Raw genomic sequence first — 22,404 nt, 5'->3', positions numbered from 1 at the left:
ACTCACCAAGCACACTCTGGCCCCAGGACCTTTGCACTTGCTTTTCCTGCTGCCTGCATGCTCCTCCCCCAGATACCTTTGTGGCTCACTCTCCCACTTCCCGCACATGTCTGTTTCAAATGTTACCTTATCAGAGTGGCATGTCCTGACTGACCTCCTTATATAAAATAGTCTCTCCCACCCCATCACGCTGTTATTCTTATTTTGTCTCAGTTTTCTCATAGTACATATATTTGTCTCTTGTCTGCCACCCCCTTCCCCAATGACAACACTAGCTCCAGGAGGTTATAAATTCTGTTTGTTGTATGAATTGGTTTATCCACAGGGCCCCGAACAGGCTCTGGCCCATAGGAGGGGCTCAATGGGTGTGTGTTGGGTGAGTGAAGGAGGGCTGGGTGCTCGATTTTATGGGTGAGAACTCTGAGATGTGGAGGTGTCCAGTGACTTGCTCAATAACAGAAGCTGTGCTCTCTGGAGAGTTCTCTGTGTCAAGCCCTGAGCAGAGCCCTTTCCATACATTGTCCTTTGAACTTCACTGCAGCTTTGGGAGGTGGAGCCCCCACTGCATGGAGGACCAGCCAGGTTGAGGGACTTGCTCGAGAGCACAAGGCGGGTCGAAGGAAGCTAAGGTCTGATGCCCCGCTGCATGTCTCCTGAGTCCCCACTAACAGCTTCTTGGCTCCATGGCCCCCCAGGGCCTGGAATCAAGGACTTCTGACTCTAGCTTCCCCTCAAACAAAGCAAAGGCTCCTGTGTTGAGTGGATCACAGCGTCCAACCCCTATCTCTAGGCAGACTATGTCTAAATCACCCAACAGAATCTCTCCAAATCTGATAAACTCCTTGCCACAGGATTTCACCATTTCCCAAGTATATCCTTTCCAATGATAGTCCTCATCACAGTAAGTCCTTCTTTCTGTCTAACCTAAATCCCTCTCACTTTCTAGTAGACCTCTTTCTTTTGGCCCCACCTCCCACGGAGCTGAGTAAGGCTGGCTCTGGAACTTCTGACACAGGCACTGTAACCAAGATGCTTCGTTGAACTGGGAAGGGAGAGAAACCACCGGCACTGTTCTCGAACTAAGATCCCCAGCTGTGCTCGAGAACCTGAGAACCCCAGCTCCCGGGGCTGGTGCTGCATCAGCAGTCTTCCCCTCACTCCTTCCCCTTCCCCGGCTGCCTTGCCAGGGTGATTTATGGACCCTGTCAATCTGTAGGCTGAGCCATGGAGACAGCTGGAGGAAGCAGGGATCAGGAGCAGCCACGCATCAGGCCAACCCAGGGACAGGGTGGGAGTCGGGGAGGGGGGCAGGAGAAGGGCTGGGGTTCATCAGAATCATAGAGGTGGGGCAGGGGGCAAGGTGGCCTAGAGAGACCCAGACCCTCCAGGTGACAGACCCAGATCTGGACGGAGACCCCCGCATGCGGGTCACAGAGCCTGCCGCCCAAGGCCAGGCCCAGTGGCTGGGGGACAAAGACACAGAGCAGGAAAGAACGAGGACAGAGGGCAGGAGGGAGGGAGACAGCCGGAATGCCAGCCGTGTAGAAATCCACTCAGGAGCTTCTGATTCTCTTTATTGTGAAGACAAAAGCAAAATGAGAATGACGTACAGTGAAAGACTCAGAGAGGGGTTTGTTTTTCTGCAGAACTGGTGGAAACCACAGATTTGTACCTCTCCCCAAGCTCCCACTGGCCAGAAGCCCTGCAGGGGTCTCGGTGACCTGCCCCACCGAACCCTGGCAGGGGGACTGCTCTGTCCTCCCTCTGTCTCTCCCGCCCTGGTCTCTGTCGCTTTCCCTGCAGCCCATCTGCCCCACTCCCATTTGTTTCTGGCCTCCCTCACCTTCGATTTTTCTTCCTTGATAATCTGTGGCCTCTGCCTTCCTCTTGGTGCTCTTACTCCCCGGAGCCTCTCTGGGTCAGCCTCTCTGCCCCTCTGTCCCACCTGTCTCACTGTCCTCATCACTTTCTACCCCTTCATGACGTCTGTCCCTACTTGCCTCCCTCCTGGTATGTCCCTCTGGGCTCCACCCTTCAGCTCTCCTTGGTCCCTGAGTCTCTAACGTCCACTAATCACAGGGCCCCTGACCCAGCCCTGGGCAGTGGGTCCAGCTGGCCTGCTGAGTGGGAGAGGGGTCTCCAGGCCAGGAGCTGCCGCAGGGAGAGGGAGCCCCACATCTCTTTGCACGGGCAGCTTGGCACAAAGGCTAGGTGGCGCTGTAGTTAGGGCAGAACAGGCAGCCAGGCGCTCCCTTTAGTCCGGAGTGGAACTGATGTTCCAGACCAGGCCCTGCTGAAGACTCAGGCGCGGCACCCACACGCACACACATGTACATGCGGGACATGGAGCGCAGCAGACACGACCTGAGCAGCCTCAGACGGCCTCACAAGCAGACTCCCAAATTCACATCACTCCACCGGGTCCCAGAACCAGAGACCCCCTCCTCCAACCCCACGCCTTCTCCCACCACAGAGATGCCAGGAACCCTGGGGTGCGAAGGCTTGCCTACTGTCCCCAGGGGAGAAGGACAAGGGCCTCAGACTTAACCCCCTCCCCTCCCGCACCATGGAGACGCAGCCTGTCCCCGCCTGTCCCCGCCACGGGGGAAGCAGGAGGAGGAAGGCTTTCCGGGCCAGGCTCTTCATTTCAGGAAGGAAAACGTTCCTTCCCAGTCAGCACACCGCGCCAGCCCGGAAACCTGCCTCTCCTCCTGCAGGAGCTCGCAGCGCGCGAGCCCATCTGCTTCCAGGCAATCTCTTTGTTCCCCACTTTGTTGGGGTCCCCTTGATTTGTAAGACTAGGGGAGATGATCTCTCCTCACTTAACTTACTTTGAAGCAGACTCAAATGGTTCTGGTAACAAATTAGTCTAAATAAAAAACAAAGTTTCCACCTGCTCCCATGGGATCTGCCTGCTCCCCTGATGGTCCTGGCAGGAGGGTGGTGCGCCCTCTATGGACCAGTGTGGAGATGGCAGCGCCTGCCCCTGGAAAGCAGGGCGGCAGAGCGTCACCCTTGAGCACTGTGCGTACACTAATCACGTACTGTGTGCACTATGTACACACTGCATGTATTCTTTGTGCGACAGGCTGGGTGTGTTCCCCTCCCCAATTCATATGTTGAACCTACTTCCCATGGGATGGTACAGGCGGTGGGTGGGGCCTTTGGGAGGCGATGAGGTGACAAGGGAGATCACAGTTTCTGACCCCATGGGCTGCTCTGGACCCAGCCTCTCTACCTGCACCCGTGGCCCAGGCTCTGCTCCCTGGGAATGCCCACATGGGCTCCCCAACCACACATGGGGCAACCTGAGCCCCAGGGACCCAGGCAGGAGCCACCCAGACCTTCATCCCAATCACAGCTCCACCAGTGTGTGGCTCCGTGACCTCAGGTGGGTGGCTTCACATCTCTGAACTTCCACTTCCCGGGCTGACAGTGGGGATAGCGGCAGTTCCCACCTCGTGAGGTCACAGGCATGGGGATGTGTGGAGGGGCCCAGAGAAGAAATTGCAGCTGATGAGAGGGACCTGAGAGCTAAAAACGATGCTTCGGGCCGTGTGAGGACACCCCCAGACACATACAGCCCAACCCAGAAGCGGGAGGCGACCAAGAGGAGGGGCTGGAAGGAACCCGAGGGCCACTCGCAAGCACACTCGGGGCTCTCAGGTGCCCCATCCGGAGTGAGATATAGCAAGTGCCGTGTTTCTCTGGCACAGCACAAGCTACCCCAGCAGCCGGGGAACTATGGCCCAGTTAGGGACCTGCTAATGGCATTCTACGTCAGCTCAGGAGTGAATGAACAAGGCTCCTGGCATCCCTGCCAACTGCAGGCTGCGCCGGAAGGGGGCGGTCACGGTGCTCCGGGGCCTGCCTGGGTCTCCAGGACAGGGCCGCTCGTGTGGTCAGAGTGGGTGTGCTCGGAGGCTGGGGCTTCTGGGGGGCCCCTGAAGGAGTTTCAAAGACCCATAGTGAAGGAAGCGTCCGTGTGCAGGGCCACGGGACTCAGGATGGGGGAGCAGGGCTCAGAGAGGGGACAGTGGGCCCTGTCAGAGGCAAGGGCTGAATGTGAAGACAGAAACCAAACTGGGGTCACAGATCAGTGAGCAGGAGCCTGGTGGGGAAGACAGGCAGGGACAGGGGCTAGGGGCAGACCCTGGAAAGGGGAACCAGGACAGCCACAGAGCTGGGGACCCATGGAAGCATCTGGGTCAGGGTGAGAGGCCAGAGCCTCTGGGTGGAGGGGGGGCTGTCTGCAGCACCCCCACTTGGCAGCAGCTGAGAGCTACTATCTGCTAGGGACAGCAGATGTTTCCGGAAGTGACAGGGCGCTGTATTTTCTCTAAAAATAAGTGACAGGGGTTTTTTTCTTGTTAGAGAGACAACAGCTCAACTTCGCTTTTGGCAGCAGCTCCACTGGCTCCTTGAAGCCCCCTCCCCGCCCCACCACCGCTGCTCACTCCAGGGTTGGGGCTCAGCCAGGTGTTGGGCGGGGTTGGAATCAGGCCTTCCCTCCGCAACCCCAAATGCCAGCAAGCAACGTGCGCACTACCTCTCTCTCCATCTCCTTCTCCTCCCTCCCATACTCAGCTTTATTCTGTCCCCCTGTCCCCTCCCCAGGGACAGAAGTCAGGAAGAGTCTGGGCAAAGTTCATTCTTCCCACTCCCAGGGCCCGAATGTCCCCCTCTCAGCTGTGGCCTCTGTGGCAGCTGGGGCAGCCAAGGTCAGAGACGGGAAGGGGACATCCCTCTGCCTCCCCTTGGCTTAGGTGGTCCACTGAGCTGGAGCAGAACCCTCCACAGAGGAGGACCCATCCACAGGGAGGACCCAGGATCAGCAACAGACTCATTTATAAACCAGCTCTGATAAAAAGTGACATTCCTGTCTTCTTGAAAATATGGCCCAGCTTGGTGGAGAGGGACATTATTCGGTCTCTGTTGCAGCCTCCTCCCTCCCACCACCCCCTGGCGACTGCTAGTGCCGTAATTAACAGGAAGCTGCTCCCTGGGGCAGCCACCCACTGCAGGTTCACCCATCTCTCTCTGGGGACCTCACTCGGGGCTGGGAACTACTGTCCCATCCCCAGTTCCCTCTCCACCTCCCCCACCTCCCACATTGGCCTATCAAGGCCTTAGGGAAGCAGAGAGCTGAGCTCCCCAGCAGGGATGCCTCAGGATGCCTCCCTCCACAGGCCAAAGCTTCGTTATTCATTCAGCAAACATTTAGCGAGCACCTACTATGGGGTGCTCACTGGCCTAGACCCTGTGGTCAGACCAGCAAGCAAACAAGGTCCCTGCTCTCAGACCTGGAAGGAACAAGCTACAAGTCAAAGAGGTAACCTTAGAGTTTGGCCTCCCTGTGTGTGATGCAGCTGTGAGACAGGAAAAGGCAGCGAGAGCCTGCCCCAGGCTGCTTTCCACAGCGGGGTCAGGAGAGAGCTCTCCAGGAGGTGACGCCTGTGCTGAGACCTGCCGGGTGAGAAGCAGAGAAAAGGCAGGGTCAAAGGTGTGGAGGGGTCACCAGAGCCCTGAGCCCTGGCAGCACAAAGGCAAGGGCGCCCACCCGCCGTGTGGCATGTGGCAGGCTGGGGGAGGAGGAATCACAGGATGGCCAGTTGGAGAAGCAAGAAGGGGCAAGGTCAGGTGCAGGGTGGCAAGAGCCCTTAATTTTTTTAATGAGTAGAATCAAAGCTATTGAAAATTTTAAGCAGGTTTATTCTTTTGAAATCGCCCTGGCTGCTGGGTGGAGAGCAGCCTGCAGGGTCAGGTGGGAGGAGGGAGCTATCGGGATTGTACAGGTGTGAGACGCTGGGAAACTGAACTTTGGGGGGGGTTGGGGGACCATCAGCTCAGGGAATATTTTGCAGGCCCAGCCGACAGCACTGGCAGGTGTACTTGGCCTCTCCTGCTTCCTCCAGCAGGAATGAGGCATGGGGCCTTTGCTGCCACAGCGCCCATCTGGGGGCTGTGTCTTCCTCTGTCTTTCTGCCTCCCCAGCATGAGGCTTGCTCTCACTCCCAGCTGGGTCACGAAGCCACGTCTTCCACTACCTGGAGACAAGAGGACACAGACCTCAGACCAGAAAGGGTGCCCGGCGGCCAGGCCCCAGCTCAGGGGAGAATCTGGCTCTACTCCAGCCCCACTGAGAAGCTCAGCCCCTTCTACAGAGGGGAGTGTGAAGGCACCGGGTTTCAGGTTATCCTCGGCTTCTGTGCTGGGCCCGGGACTCGAGGTCCTCCCTGTGGCACAAGGGAGCAAGTAAGAAAGAGCAGGTAGGAGCCCAGACTAGGCCATCAGCAACCTAGGTGTGAATTCCAGCTCCACCCTGAGAAAATGACTTACCACTCTGAGCCTTGATTAAGTCCTTCATTTATTCAACAAATATTTAGTGAGCACCTACTATGTGCCAAGACTTATAGTGAATGCTGGGGATGCTGCAGCGACAAGAGGAATTTACAGTCTTGGGGGAAAGACAGGCAAGAAGTCAACAATTACTATCATGACTTATGACGAGTGCTTGGAGTCGGGGCTGGGGTGCAATAGGAGACACTTGGAAGGAGTGGCTGTGAGGATGATACAAGATCACACAGAGATTCAACGCAGAGCCTGGCACGTGGTAAGTGCCAGTGCCCAAGAGCCACTATTGCTCGGGACACAGGGGGAACAGGTGAGGGTGTCAGAAGTGGCCTTCCTCTCCAAGCCCAGAGCTGGCCAAAGGGGAAGCCTGCCTTTGCCCCCGGCACAGGCCAGAATTCAGGCCTGGTCCCTCCTACAGGGAATCAGGAAGAGCCCAGCTCCCAACTCCGGGTCTGGTGCTCTCTCCACTCCCGAGCAGGACTTCCAGGCCCATCCTCTGATGTCCCACCCACTGGGTCCCCTCACACAACTGCCAGTGGGGGGTCCATCTTTCTAGACTCCAGATAGAATCTGCAAAACCTGTGCTGCACCTGGTCACCTGGGGCTGGAAACTCCTCTGAGAGGCTCCCTGGGATTGTGGGAAGAAGGCACGGGCCCTCCCAAAGCGGGAATCAGCCCTGCCCCCATGGTCACCCTTTGCCGCAGTCATAAACATGATTTATACCCTCCAGGTGGGGAGGAAGTCTCCCAGGCCCTTCCTGCCTAGAAGGATTGGATGAGAACGTAGGAGGGAGGAGCACCCCAGCCATTCTCAGTCTCCAGGGTGCCCAGCCACCTCCTCCTCCGAGGACCCCAGCCAGGTAAGGGACAGTACTGGGACTGAGCGGGACAGAACACAGAGGAAACACTGGCTTTCCTCCGGTCCCTCTGACTTCTCGTAAGAAGTTAATAAAATCGCAGGCAAGGATGACCCAGAGGACGTGATTTACTCAGGCTGGGGAAAAGCTTTCAATAAGGTCCCTCCATAAAAGGCCATTAAGGGAGTGGAATAACCACAGGCTAAGGGGCAAGTGTTATGGATTCCAGAGTGGTTTAAGCAGAGGAATTAAAGAGGCATGCGGAGCCTAGAGACATTATTAATAACCACACTGGCCACTTGCAAGGGCTGTTCATCCCAGCCAGCTGTGCAGGCGCTAACTCCTTGGGGCTCTGGTCTCTGGTGGAGACGGAGGAGACAGAGGAGTGAGCAAGCTGGGGGGATGGGCTCGCCCCAGTTTTAAGCTGGGGCGGTGAAATGGGCTGGGGGTCTTGGAGCTCAGGGTCCCTGGAAGATTCTGGGTGACACTCTTTCTCATGCTGCAAATGAGACTGTGGAAGGAAGGGCCAGCTCTGTGGGGGAGTGCAGGAGCTCAGGGGAGGGGGTGAATACCGAGTCCCCCTCCAGTCTTACTATTGGCCGACATTGGCAGCCTAGGGGAGCAGAGCATCCACATTTCCCACCCAGAGGCTCCAGGTGCGGGGGAGTCTCCCTGGCCTCCTTCCAGCTTGCTCGTGAGGACCTTCTGGAGCCCGGACAGAGGCGTGAAGAAGTCAGAGTCTCACCTGGTGTGTGGGCACCCCCATCCCACCTGGATCTCCTGGATGAAAAGCCCAGCGTTCTTCTCCTAACTCATCCTTCAAGGCTCAATTCAAGCTCAATTCAAGGCTTCCTCCATGAAGCCTTCCCAGCCTTCATCCTAACCTTGCCCCTCTGAGCTGCACTCTCCTCCACTCCCCACTCTCCATAATGCAGACTGCGACCCCGACAAAGGCCCCCAGAGAACCTCTCCATGGGGCTGCATTCTGAGCTGGGCTGCCTGGCACCTCCACCCTAGCCCCACCCTGGCTCAATTTTCTTTGTAAGTTATCCTTCCCAGGATTTATGTCTCCCATTGAAATTAGCATTCCTTTTAAATGTTTTCACATTCTCCAGTCGTTCCTCAAATGTGCATATTAACTGGGAAAATGACTTGCCTTAGCTACTTAACCCAGCCTCGCATTAATCTCCATGCAACCCCATTACACCAAGCCGCCTGGTCTTCTCTGCTCAGCCTCATAAACTCAGGGCCACTCCCGGACAGTCCCCAGTGCCCAAGGCTCACAGTAGCTGAGGGCCAGATGCCACCTGCAGGACCAGGGGAGGGAGCCCTGCCCTGCTGGGCTTGCCATCCATGTCCACGAGCAGAGACCCCAGGGGAAGCTGCCTGCCTGGGCAGCCCCTTGCTGAGATAATCTTAGTCCAGAGCTTCCTGGGTGAGTGGCTTCCTCATGGTATGGGAGAGGGAGGTGGGAGTGAGAAGTCAAGTCACTCACCCAAGCTGAAGCTAAGATTCGAACCCTGGGCATTCTGGGCTCCAAAGCCCAAGCCCTTGGCCACCACACTGCCCTCCCCAAAAAGTGGTTTGAGGAAAGAAGGCTCTGGGCAGGAGCTGGTCCTGTAATGTGGCTTGGCCACGTATTGACTGTGACTTTTGGCAAGGACAATTAGGGGCTAAGAGCAGATTTGTATTTATAGCTCTTCGTGTATAATAATCACTCAAATCCTCATCACGTGGCTGTGAAGTAGATACTGTTATCACCATTCTAAAAATAAGGAAGTTGGTGCACAGAGAGGTTAAGTGGCTTGCCCAAGGATGAACAGCTACTGCAGAGCAGAGCCAGGACTTAGAGCTGAGGAGTCTGTCCACTCAAGCTCCATGTTATGTTGCCCCACCCCCCCCCCCCCCCCCCCCCCCGCCGATAACGACAGAGGCCACTCTTCCAGGTGGCCTCCCCGCCAGTAACACCTGGAAACTTCCGGTCCTGAGTCCGATGTAACTTTTAGCTCAGAGTGCATCTTTTGAGGCTCATTTGGCCCAACTGAAGCCGTCCAAGAGAAGGCACCCCACCCAGCCAGCCACTAGTTGGTGACAGTCCTGTGGGCAGTGGTCATCTGGCACCTGAGCCCGCGTGCCTTCCTCCTGCTTTCTCCTCCATTGAATTCTTTGGGATTTCCCCCAGGATCGGGACTCCTAGCTGGCAAGCAGGCACACCCTCTCTGAATCAGCCTATGTCTAGGAGGCACGTCAGGGGGGTGGCGAGGGGGTCCAGGCCCTGGTGCTGCCATTCCTACCAGGAAGGTGGCAACAGGCTGGGTGACCAAGAAACACTCCTCCTCCCCCCCAGGCCTCTCCACGGCTGGGCTGTAAGAGATCTCTGTCCACCAGAATCTGTAGGCTGTCCCAGCCTCTGCCCCTGAGGGGCCTCAGACCAGTTCGGGATCAAACAGACATCAGATTCTGGAGTTTGCTCCAGCCTTGGCAGGCAGGCAGGAGGCGGGCTGGCCAGTGCGTGGCTGAGTCAGGAATGGGGTCCTCACACCCTTGCTAGGACACAGCAGTCCTGGGGTCTCCCTGATATGATTTACCGGACAATGACAACCTTTAATGTCCGCTCTGCTATAATCCCTTTATCTTAATACGATCTTTTCCCGTTGAACTCTCCAGAGCCCCAACCGCTATTTTCAATGGAGGGATTTTCTTTTTTATTATGACTTGATACTATGATTACTGTCGAACCCTCAGTCTTTGTGGAGGGGAAATTAATAAGTTTTCCTTAAGCACTCTGCACAGCCACTGCATACTGATGAGGCCAGCTCCCTACAGCCGGAGTCAATGATCAGCCTGGCCTCTTGCCCGCTGGGACCCAGCGGCTCGCACAACCACAGGAAGCTGGTCGTTAGGTGTCAGCAGCTTCCAGCAAGCACTGGACATCCCACGAGAGGCCAGGGGTCCACCCTGCTCCCCATTCCTGGCTGTGTCTTGGGACCAGATGTGGAATCCCAGAGCTAAAAGAGATCTTAGTTTTCAGCTCATTCAGATGGAGAACCTGAGGCCAAGCAAGATGTGACGTGCCTCAGCTACAGACAGCTGGGGCCGGGCTGGGCTGTCTGGCCCGCAGCGGCATTCCGGCTCTCACTCACCTGCCCTCCGGGACCATGTGTTTCCTCTTTCCTCTGAGTCTGGCTGTGATCCCTCCTGCTGCCTGCTGCTTTTGTACTGTTCCCACTGGGCCAGAGGTAGAGAGGTGAGGCCTCTTATCCCCGCAGGGAGAATAAATAGAGACACAGCCCTATCCCCGCCCACCCCTGCTCTCCTAGCTCCAGCCCTGCTAGGCCTGGTGGAGGGAAGGTCTCCCTTGGGCAGGCAGGCAGCCAGCCAGCCAGCAAGCCAGGCAGCTAGCTGCCTACTCCGGCAAGCGTGGCCACAAATAAACAAATCAAATACCACCCCTTTCTCTCCCAACTGTGATCATTCACTCAGCAAGCCTGTCTCGGCCACCTTGGGGAAACATGGGGAGCGGAGGGACTGGACTGAGGCCACGACCCAAGGCTAGGGTATACTTGGGCAGCAAGGCGGTCCCAGTGCCAGAGTGGACCAGGGGACCCAGAGGTGGTCTCGGGGGTGGCCTGGAAAGTGGAAGAAAGCTCCTAGGTTGTGCCTGAGAAGCCAGCCCTACCCTAGTCTCCACCAAATACACTGATGGAGGGCAGCACTGGGTGCAAGCGGAAGGAGTCAGGTTAGACAGCAGGAGGAGACCGTCCCTGGGATCACCAGAACAAAGGAAGGTCAAGTTGAGGCTTGAGCCAGCCCCTAGAAATGGAGACCTGGGTTCCTCAGGCTGCGTGGGGGCCGCATGCTCTGAGCTTGGCATCCTGGCTCCCGCAGACCACAGGTTCAGATTATCGTGCCTGCCTCCTGTTCTCTCTCTGTGCTGCATGACCTTGCAGTTCTCAGGTGACAAGAAGGACAACACTGGGCTCCCTGTCACCCATACATCTCACCCGGGAGGAGAGCTGAGCAGGGAGGCACACGAGGTTTGGAAAAGCCCCAGATCCAGAGTCAATCTGTTACAAGGACGGAGGCCCCGGGGGCGGGGGGGGGGGGGAATCTCATCTATTCATTCATTTATTCCACAAACAAAGCACCTGACCACGTCCGTATCATCACAGGTGCTCACGCTCCGGAGCAGAGAGATGGTCCTGAAACGGGGACCACGCACAATGGTGTCAGCTGGGGTGCATGCTACACAGGATGAGACAGAGAGAGCTGGGCGGGGAGGGGCCAACCCCCCAGAGACCAGGGGGCTCTCTCTGCCGTGTACAGAGGTGACTTGGCGGGGTAGGAAGGTCTACCTCCCCAACTAGCTGTGGCCTTACGGCTCTCTACAGTGGGGGGATAAGAACATTCCTCCCCTCAGCACCGAGGGGGCAGCAGATAAGCCCCAAAGGGCATGGCGATGGGCAGACAGGTGCCTGGGCTCAAGAGATACTGGGCCACCAGTGGGGAGGCTCCAAGAGTTTGGATGGGCACCTGTGGGGGCTGGGGAGGGGGAGTGGATACTGGGGCTCAGCTCTGACAACAGAATGACAGCACATTACTCTTACTAAGTAAATTAAACCCATTAATCATTATAATTAGCACAACTGCTTGGCAGGCCTTCGGCCGGGCTATTAATACATTGGCAGAGGCTCCCACCATGGACTGGGTGACCTCCCCACAGCTGACTGGTGCAGGAAGGCTTAGGGGCTGGTTGCCAGGCCCGGCAGGAGAAGGGTGGAGAACAGGGCCTGGGGTCCTCTGAGCAGAGGACAGGCCACTGTCCCTTCCACATGTCTCCTTCTGGCCCTAAGATTTCATTGAATTACCTGAATGGCCCTGTCCCACCAGCATATAAGTGCCATGGAGTAGGGACACTGTTTGCCTGGCTCGCTGCTGTAGCCAACCCCAGCACCTAGAAGAGTGCCTTCCACATAGTAGGTGCTGGAGAAGTGTTTGTTGAAGGAATGGATGAGTGAATGAATGAATGAATGCTCTCTCGCTTCTGGACATTTATACAAACTGATCACTCTGCTTGGAACACCTTTCGCTTTGCCTAGGTAATTCCTCAGATCCTCCAGGTCTCAGCTTAGATGTCATCTCTGCCCTGAGAGGACGTCCTGTCCTGCAGGTAAAGGCTGTGCACGTCCTTTTTGCGCCCGGAGTCTCCTACGCTCACACCTATTGTGGAACTTACCACACAACATTGTAATTGCTCGTTGAGACTTCTCAGTCCCCCACAAGACTAAGTGCTCTGTGACAGCAGGGACTGCCTGGCTTGCCATGATATCTCCATGGCTTAGCCCAGTGCTCAGTGCATAGTAGGTGCTCAATAAATATGTGTTGCATGAATGAGTCAATGAATCAATGCACAAGGAATGGGAAACCAGGTGCTGGGCTGCTCTGAGCCTCACCTGCTCCTCCTGACCCTGATAGGCCTGAGCAGCAGGTGTGGACCAGGGAGGAAGGCGGAGCCTGAACCCTGGGTGCTGGGCTCATTTGCATCTCCCAGGACCTGTGCTTTAGTAACAAGGTGCCAGTCTCACAGACCAGGGCCTCCCGGTCTCCAGGGAGCATCATCCTGAGAGAACATCCCTGTCTCCAGAAGCCTCTTGGTAAAGCATTCCCAGGGCTGGTCCCTCTACCCGGACCCCACTCCTCAGCACCCAGAAAGGCACAAGGTCACACTGGGAACTCCCCTAGTGACAGACAGGCCCTGAGGCTCAGCTCAGGCTTCACCTTGGGGCTAACAGGAGCAGTCAGGTGTCCCAGAGAAGAAGAGATGCCTTCAGGGACCAGAGGACGTCCACCCTTGGATGGTGAGAACACATGAGCACATTCAGGAAACAGAGACGCCACCCAGGGGTGGGTGGGAGCAGGGGAAATGGTGTAAGGTATGGCTGCGGGAGGGTTTGCTGGATCTCTGGGATAGGTGGACTGGAGGAGGGGAGGCCAGGAATCAGCCGATGAAATCAGGTCCACGTGAAGTCCCTCCCTGGGCATGTGAGAGGTGGCTGGGGGCGGGCACTCTCTGACTTGCACGTGCCCCTTTGGCCCCAAGCTCTGTGAGCCCCGTGCAGGGACTTTGGGCTCAGCACCCCTGAGTGAGCATATTTCTATTCCTTAACCTCTTTGGGCCTCAGTTTCTTCACCAAGAAAATGGGATGACAATGCCTGGCAGGCGTGGGGCTTAAATGAGACAGAGCAGGTAAAGCTCCTGGCAAATGGCAAGTACTCGACGTTTGCCTTACTCAACGGGCCCCCTCCAACCCACCAGCCATGGCCCCTCTGGGTCAATGCTGCCTCCTACTGGGGCACAGAGCTCAGCATGCAAAGCGTTGGGTATATATTTCAGCTCCCACTCAGCCCCTTAACTCAAGCCTTTGAACTGCCAACCTATGTAGCCCCCACCCTCCCTCCCAGTCCCCAGGACAGGCAGACCTGCCGGTGAGTGAGGCCTGAGACAGAGCCCCGGGGGCCTCGTTTGATCCCTAGATCCACCCCTGGGCTCCCCTGTCATGGGAACCAAACAATAACCCCCTTTTTTGCTTAAGCTGTTGAAGCAGGGTTTCCGTAGCTTCGCTGTCTCCTTTCTGAGGAACCTCCAAGCTGGGAGGCTGCAACCCTGGTCGTACTGCTCACCACTCGTGTTAGCCACGGAGGGCTCAGGGAAACGGCTTTCTGGAAGGTGTGTCTGTGAAGCCACTGCAGCAGTGGCGACAGCGAAGCACACAGAGGAGCTTTAAAGTCTAGCTCTGACCGGGGAGAAGAAAACAAGAGGGGCGGCCTTTGTTTGCGACCGAGAGCGGCAGGAGGAGCAGCACTTAGAACGCTGCCTTCTGCAGACACAGTTAAGTACGTATTAGCTATAGTCGTGAACATTCTGAGGGGCCGCGTGGTTTATTGATGATCGATTAGCATCACCCTCCCATTTGGCAGGGAAGGAAACGGAGGCCCACACTGGCCTGAGATGGCACAGCTAAAAGTGGCAGGGCTCGGACCTCCTCGTCCTGGGGCAGCCGCTCTTGGGCTTGACTTTGACCGAGTCTTCTTCCCCTCTATCAGTCTCAGTTTCTTCATCTCTAAGATACAGAATTGACCTCAGTCTCCCGCCCCCAGAGGTGAAGTGGCAGGTGAGCCAGCTAGGAAGCACACAGCTGGGGGCTCTTGGGGAAGACAAACGTCGCCCAGAGGCCGGGAAAGCTGGTCATTTCGGGGTGCTGTGTGCACCTTTGATTACGCGGAGTCTTCACATTGTCTTGGCCGACCCAGCAAATGTTACTCCCATTTTACAGGATGAGGAAACTCAGCCCTGCCCAATCCCTCTCCCCCTGGTTTTGGTCACATGGCTAGTAAATGGTCCAGGTGGGCTGGAAAATGGGTCCTGGGTCATACTGTGGTGTCAATGGCCAGCAGACAGCTTAGCCAGCCCAGACAAGCTCTCTGACTTCAGAGCCTGGGTCCCTGCTGCTCCCTTTCTCCAGGGCAGGGGTCCTCTCAGCTGGTTTGCTCTCCTTTGCTCTGCAGCCCCAGCCTCAGGTTTCCCTGCCCACCCACCCTGACTCATCCTCCCAGGTTGCCCTAAACACTCAGACAGGCTTATTACCAGGAACAGCAGAGGCGGACTGGGCCTCAGGATTCAGTGGTGCTCACCTGCCGGCAAGCTCCCCACAAACCAAAGACTTCCAATTTCCTTCCCTCTCCCCTTCTCTTGCCCCTGGAGGACAAGCCAGTGAGGGAGGGAGCCAGAAGGTGAGCGGCTGCCGTCTCTGCTGTGCGCTGGCTGTGCAATGCGAAGGCTCCCAGCAAGAAGCGTCCCAGGAGAACTTTTACTCAGGGATAATATGCAGCAGGACTTATTTCCTCGTTGCTGGGCTTCCGCGGAGGGCCAGGCCAGTTTCTACTTTGCTCCGGCAGGAGAACTCAGATCAAAGGTTTCAGCAAAGCCACCAAAGATTCAAGTTCAACTAGCATCTACTGAGTACCTACTATGTGTGAAGCCCAGCGCCCACAGCTTCACCCACTCCGTCCCACTTCACCTTCATAACAACCTCTGAGCGTGGGTTTCTTTTTCCCATTGTACAGATGGGCAGGGTGGCTTCTTCAGGAGTCCACAGCTGGTAATAACACGACCAGCTGATGCCGCTCCATTTGCGCGCCCATGTGCCAGGTATAGTCAGTGAGGTCTAACCGTACTGACTCATTTAATTCTCCCAACCATCCTGTGAAGTAGATGCTGCTACTATCCCCATCATGCAGATGAGGAAACTGAGGCCCAGTGAGGTCAAGTAACTGTTTGAGGTTACAGGGGTTTGTGAGTGGTGGAACTGGGACCCAAATCCAAGCCAGCTGGCACCAAGGACTGTGGCAGAGCTAGAAATTGGGTCCAGTTCTTTGAGTTCATGCCCAGTTACTAAAAAACAGTTATTCTTGGCTTGACACCCTTCACGTCCATGGGAGGGGTGGGTTTGGAGGGACCACGTCCACGAACCCAAGGATCTCAGAAAATGCAAGGCAGAGACTTGGCTGGACATTTCAGTAGCAAGCATAGAAACCTGACTGAAGTAGCTTAAGAAAAAAAAAGAGGGGGATCTTTATTGGCTCCCATGACAGGGGACCCCAGGGTAGGTCTAGGAATCAAGTGAGGTCCCCAGGGCTCTGTCTCGGGCCTCACTCGCCAGCAGTTTCTCTGTCCTCAGGACACGGAGGGTGGCAGCTGTGTAGGCTGGCTGTCACGCACTGCTCAAGGGCTCCAGCTGAGGGGGTGAGTGGGAGCCGAAAAACACCCAGCATTCTGCATGCCAAGCTCTGTGCCCTGGCAGGAGGCAGCGCTGGCCCAGACGGGCACTTTCTTCTGCCGGGAGGACTCACCTATTCCTAATACGTGTGAGATGCTCTCTAGGCTGGTGGTAACCCTCCTCCTGGTGCCTGAGGGCAACCTCGCACCACCACCCTTATGCCCACGTGTGGTGCCTCCATCAGATTCACGCACTCAGCAAGTACTTGTGGTGCCACTACCACAGGCCAGGTGCTGAGTAACAGGGCAAATGCCCCACCCTCCTGCAGCTTACATTCTGGCAAGGGATCCAGTTGGCTTTGCTTGGCTCCCCGCCACACCTGGACCAATCATTGTTGCCCAGGGGAATGAATGTATACTGAGACTGGTCCAGCGGGGCCAGCTGCCTACCCCTTTGGGGAGGCACTTGACTGACAGCCTCACCGGGAGCACAGATGGGGGTGGTGTCTCAGAGGAAACAGCACGAGGCTGCAGAAATAACTGACATCCACTGAACCGTAGGATCCCAGGAAAACAGTACCCTCTCTTCCTTGGCCCACAACTCCCCTGTTGCATTGTGAGATGCCTGGGCCCCAGCACACTGAGAAGAGTGGAGTCAGGGGGTCCCTGAAGGGCTCAGCCCCTGGGGAAAATCCCCCTGGCCCTGCTCAGAGAGGAAGGGCAGGGATCAGAACTGTTTACCCAACATCAAGGCAGCCTTGCTTTCAGTGTGAGGAAGAAGGAAACGATGGGGCAGAGGGGAGAGCTGGGGCGGGAGAGCACCTCAGGGACAGGGACACAGGGACTGAGGCCCCCCCCCCCCCCTCCGTGTGCTGATAGACCAATGGCAGCGCTGAGTGCAGGAGAGCTCTGCGGAGCCGGGGAGCGCTGTAGATTTCAGTCCTCTCCCTCTTTAATCTTGCTTTCGCCTCCTTTGGTTCACAGGTTTCCTCCTGCACTGCAGAGTTTCAACAGATAAGCCCCACAACCAGAGATGACAAACCACCCACCTCTGCCTCCAGCAGCAGAATTCAGCCAAGCAAGAAACCATGGAATTCTTGATTGGTTTCCAGGAGCTGGAGGAGCCTGGGGGTATCAGGGGTCCAGGAAATTCTGCCCCAGGCTGTTATTGCCTTCGGCCACCCACTCAGTCCCGCCAAAATCCCACAAGACCCCTTGATGGGCTTGGAGCTGGGAGCCTGCTTTACTGATAGAATGGCTGAGCCAGGCTGAGGGCAGGGCGCCCAAAAGGTCAAGAGCAGAGGCCTCTGAAGTCAGGTATGCCTGGGGGTAAATCTCAGCTCTGCCACTTTCTGCCGGGAGACCTCAGGCAGTTGACTCCTTTGTCTGGGACTTGAGTTGGCTAGGCACACAGTAAATAGGTGTGGTCAGCAGTAGGACTAGAGTCTGCAGGTGACCCTGCCCTGTCCTCAGCCCTCCTCAGCCTCCCTCTCGGTAGACAAGGGACAAGAGCAGGACAGCCCCCTGCCTCTGAGCACTGGCCAGGCTGGGGTGCTATGCCATATTAAGATATTAAGCTATCCTTCAGGCCAAAGAACCCCAGAACAAATTCACGCTGTGCAATGAAGCACCTGGCTGCAGCCCTGCTCAGGGCGTTCAATATCCGAATTGCTGCCTTGGCTCTTCAGAGACAGAGAAAGGAGAGATGAGCTCAGGGTCTCTGGGAAAAGACCTCTAAGCCTGTTTTAGAAATCGGATTTGTCTGACTGCTGTTCTTCTGCCCTCCAGGCTTGGAAGAAGGAGAGGAACTCTGGAGGGCTGCCTGTCAGGCATAAGAAAGAGCGCGTAGCCCTGGCTGGTGTGGCTCAGTGGATTGAGTGCTGGCCCGCAAGCTGAAGGGTCATCATTTCGATTCCTAGTCAGGGCACATGCCTGGGTTGGGGGCTTGTGAGAGGCAACTGACTGAGGTATCTCTCACACATTGCTGCTTCTCTCCCTCTCTCTCTCTCTCCCTCCCATCCCCTCTGTCTAAAAGTAAATAAATGAAATATTTAGAATAAAAAAAAAGAAACAGTGGGTAAAAAGGGCAGGATTCTGAAAGGGGGTGTGACAAGAACACACAAACCTCTTCCCCTGACCCAGGGATACTCTGGGGACAGCAGGAGAGAGAGCCCCCCCCCCCCCCCCCCGCCGCCCCGCCACCACCACTGGGCTCAGGATAAGCAGAACTGAAACTCACAGACACAGACCAATAAGCAGCTCAAGCTCCCTCCACTCACCCTCCTCCCCGCTCTGCAGGCTTCAGACAGATCCTCTTCCCCCAGGCTGCCTTTGATGCCTCATCGTTCATTTACTCACTCAACACCCTTACATGGAGCATCCTCTGGGTGCCAGTGAACAGGGGAGAGGGCAGAGTTGGTTAATGAAATTCAGGTTTGAAGGTACAGAGCGGACGGAGCCCATCGTTGCAGCTCACCTTCAGGTGTCTATTAAGAAATTGGGCATCCGGGGGAGGGGGGTCAGAGAAGGAGACAAGCACTGCCCGCGTCTAGGAAGGCCTTCACAGAGGAGGGCCTTGAAGGCTGAGTAGGAGTTTACTGCAGGTGACAAAAGGGAAAGAGGAGGAAGAAGAGGAGGAGCAGGAAGGGTATTCCTGACAGAGAAAGCAGAGTATTTAAAGCACAGAGGTGGGAAGGGCAGGGTGTGTTTGGGAAGTAGATTTCACTTGAATTATGTGCAGAAGGTACGCCCATCAGCTCCACACCTGTATTAGTTATCCATTACTGCGTAACAAATCACCCTGCTTAAACAATAAGAAACATTAATAACCATTATCTCTCCCAGTTCCTGCAGGTCAGGAGCCCAGGAACAAGCTCAGTCAGGGTCTCTCGGGGCTGTGGTCATCTGAAGGCTCAACCTGGTCTGGGGACCTGCTTCCTGGGTGGTTCGCAGTCAGGGTGTGGTCGTGGGCAGGAGTTCCTCCCAACATGGCAGGGTGGGGGAGGGGCTTCTCCAGAGTGAGTGACAGGAGAGAGAAGCAGGCAGAAGCTGCCATGGTTTTGATGAACTGGCCTCAGAAGTCACATGTGGTCACTTCTGCAATAGTTCGTTGGACCCCCAGGTCAGCCCTATTCAGTATGACAGGAGAGTGACAGGGGGGTGACTACCAAAAGTTGGGGGTTCTTGGGGGCACCTCCATGGGTAGCCATGGGAGGGGCCAAAGACCTAGTCTACGGAATTTCTGGGAAACAAACACTCAAGACTCCAAAGCAGACTCTTCCCTCAGTTCCCATGAGGCTTTTCGGGGGATGGGTGGGTGTGACACAGACAGGGTGGGGTGGCACGTGTCTGAGCCCACCCCTGGCCATTGTCCAACTGCCCACATGGCTTCCGGAGTGGTCACCCTCCCAGCAGCCCACAAACATGCCCTCTGGCAAATCCCGGAGATATGCCGCTTGGACAGGCCACACTTGCTAGGGATCGGCCGTGCCATCGAGATCCATGCAGGGGCCTGGGCCCTGCTCAGGGGTTCGTGGGGTCACTGGGGGATCCCAGGGAGTCTCCCCACGCCCAGCCTGGGTCAGGGCCTCGCCTGCCTGCCCGCCCCTCAGGCTGTGCAGGCCTTATATCATCGGAATGCCAGGCAGAGCCTACACACGATTTTATCACACTCTGTATAATGTGTAAATACCATTAAGTTAGACAGATTTTCTCATTAATTCTCGGTCCCGGTGACAGACCAGGAATTAACACAATTGATTTTCCAGTCCCTCCTCATTATCAATCATCCCCCAGAACTTAGTCACATTTCATCTGTTGCACCTGGGCCCCAGCATCTATTTGGAGGCTTCAGCATACATTAAATTAACGGAGAGCCATGGGCACAGCCCGGGCACCTGGTGGGGGCGGTCAAAGAAACAGATCTTGGGCCAAAAGTTGGAAAAACGGACGGAGACTTTAAGGGCACAGCCTGGCTCCAAGGATGCCGGGACCGGTCAGCGGGTGCTCAGGCAAGGCCCTTTCGTCCCTGTATCGGCCATGAGTCGCCGTGTGACAAACCCCCCGAGCTCAGTGGCTTAGAGCGACTGTTGACCTGCTCATGATTCTGTAGGTGGACAACTTGACGGGTCCCTCCTGGGCTCCCTTGTGTGTAGTGAGCTGCTGGCTGGGATGGCCGGGGGTCTCAAACTGGCCTCATGCACATGTCTGGTGGTTAGTGCTGGCTGTTGGCTGGGTGGGCTGGGGACATGGGCTGGGACGGCTCACCTCTGCTTCCCGTGGCTGCTCACCCTTCAGGGTGCTGGACCTGACTCCTTCACCCAGCAGCCTCCAGGTGGTTGCACGTGGAGGGAGCAGAAGCTGGAAGGCCTGTCGAGCCCTAGGCTGGGCAGCTGTACAGCGTCACCTGTGCTGCGTGCTATTGGTCGCAGTCAGTCAAAGGCCGACACAGGCTCAAGGGGGTGAGAAAGAGACTCTGCCTCTTGATGGGACGAGTGGGGTGACAGCTTGTTGCAAAGGGGTGAGCCAGAGGGACGGGGTCCATGCCAATGGGGTACCACAGCCACCAATCCGGGACCAGGCTCTTGGGCCTCCTCCTGGGGGGGGGGGCGGTTTCTTTTTGATGGTTCACAAGGAGAAGAGGTGGCTCTCTTTGAAACTCTACTTCGCTTCCCATCAAAGCAGGAGAGAACCGTGCATGCCAACAACCCGAGCAGTGACCACATCCCCCACTGACTGAGGGGACAGGAGGTGCAGGGAGGAGATGACCCACGTCGACTTCTTAACCCTCCATCAATCCAACCTCCCTGCCACGTGGAAGGCTCGTGGACCATCTCACCCACAAGACCAAGTCGTATGAATTCAGAAATTGCCAATTAATCTTAATATTAGCAAGAGCATATACTCTGACGCTGGTAAATCTTATGCAAACAGTGTGTGTTGTGTGTAATGTTCCAAGTCCAAGTTGAAAACAATTGTGGATCATCCACTGCTTTCTGCCCTCTGTGCCCTCCCTCCCTAACCGAGGTGATTTCACTTCGACATTAAGGGAGTATTAACAATCTCTACTTCACAGAGGGCTTTGAGGAATGCATTCCACGGAGGCGTAACGCACATTCAGAAGGGGGCACAGTTTTAAGTGTGTAGAGTTAAGTGAATGTACCTGTTTGATCTGTGTTACAGACAGCCCCCACCCTCACCCCCTGCCCCCCACGCCATCTGACCCCTGCCAACACCATAGGTTAGTTTTGCCAGCTTGTACAGGGTGGGACACAAGTAGGTTTGTGGTTGTTCACGTGGAAAATAATGCAGTAATTAATAAATAATAATGCAAAAATAAACTGTGTTTCATGTACTCGTAACTGTAACCCTACTTATGCCGCGCCCTGTGCGTTTGTGGGGAACGTGCTTTGAGGAGGCTCACCTGCCCTGCCCTGGTCCCAGCCCTGGGAGATGAACAGGGTGCTGTCACTGCCTTTGGGGCTACTGGATGAGGAGTCCCTACTTGGGGGCAAGGGGACGGCCTTCCAACTTCTCAGGGCTCCTCTCCATCCTCGGTCCTTGGGTGTCATCCACCAGGCAAAGCCCTTAGCTCCCACAAGCATCATCTCTCTTTGCCACACCAGGCCTGAGCAGCAGAGCAGGGTCGGCGGGGGGGAGGTGGGGTGGTGAGAAGGAGAAGGAGCCACCAGAGGTAAGCTGACGCTTGGGGGCACCAGCCCGGTTCCTTCCGTTTTCTCAGGGACAGAGTTCCTCATCCAATCCCTGTCACTCGGGAGTGCGGGGCAGGCTGTGGGGCGGTGTGTTAATGTTGGTGTGGAGTCGGGAGAGCTGGCTGGGATGCAGTGAGGAGGGGAGGGCAGCGGGCATTAGGGAACGTTGGGCAGAGCTTCCTGAGTGCTTCCTAGAGCAGAACAAAGTGGGTGGGCCACGGGGGCCAGGGCAAGCCCTCCCTCAGCTCTGGTATGAAGCCCGAGCTCACCTAGAATCATCACTAGACAATAATAATCATCTTTATAGAACCTACTTCGGATGAATTCTAATGTGCTATATGTGACTTTTTTTAGAAGTTCTGCTACAGGAGGTGAAATGGGTTCTGAATATTAAGTAGGAAAAGGTTACGAAGGGCACCTCTGCCTGGTGGGCAACTCCCCCAATTAGTTAGCTCCCCAGCACCCATCAGGTAAAGGGGGGGATGGCAGAACAGGGTCCCTAGGATCTCAATTCTTTCATCAAAGCCGTCCGGGTGGACCAGGACACTCTCCGCCCCTGGGAAGCTGCGGGCTGGAAGCCTGAGCTCACCTTCAATCAGCCCTTCCGCCTCAGCTGGGGGAGGAGACAGGCCCAGAGCAGGGCTGGGTGTGGCGAAGGTGAGGCAGCAGGAGCGTGGGAGATGGCTGAGATGCTGGTGCTTCTGTC

At 56.2% G+C, this 22,404-nt stretch overlaps 1 long non-coding RNA gene across 1 annotated transcript; it reads right to left on the bottom strand.

The window, feature by feature from the left end:
• Nucleotides 1-5,691: 5,691 nt before the first annotated feature.
• On the bottom strand, nucleotides 5,692-10,486 carry LOC128780578 (uncharacterized). Its single transcript, XR_008426490.1, has 2 exons — nucleotides 10,355-10,486; nucleotides 5,692-6,047 (listed from the first exon to the last, which is right to left on the bottom strand). It is a non-coding gene; the product is annotated as an uncharacterized lncRNA (long non-coding RNA).
• Nucleotides 10,487-22,404: the final 11,918 nt, after the last annotated feature.

The sequence above is a fragment of the Desmodus rotundus genome, chromosome 3 (genome assembly GCF_022682495.2).
Source record: "Desmodus rotundus isolate HL8 chromosome 3, HLdesRot8A.1, whole genome shotgun sequence".
In the NCBI taxonomy this organism is placed as follows: domain Eukaryota; kingdom Metazoa; phylum Chordata; class Mammalia; order Chiroptera; family Phyllostomidae; genus Desmodus; species Desmodus rotundus.
This window is presented reverse-complemented; position numbering and strand designations above follow the sequence as displayed.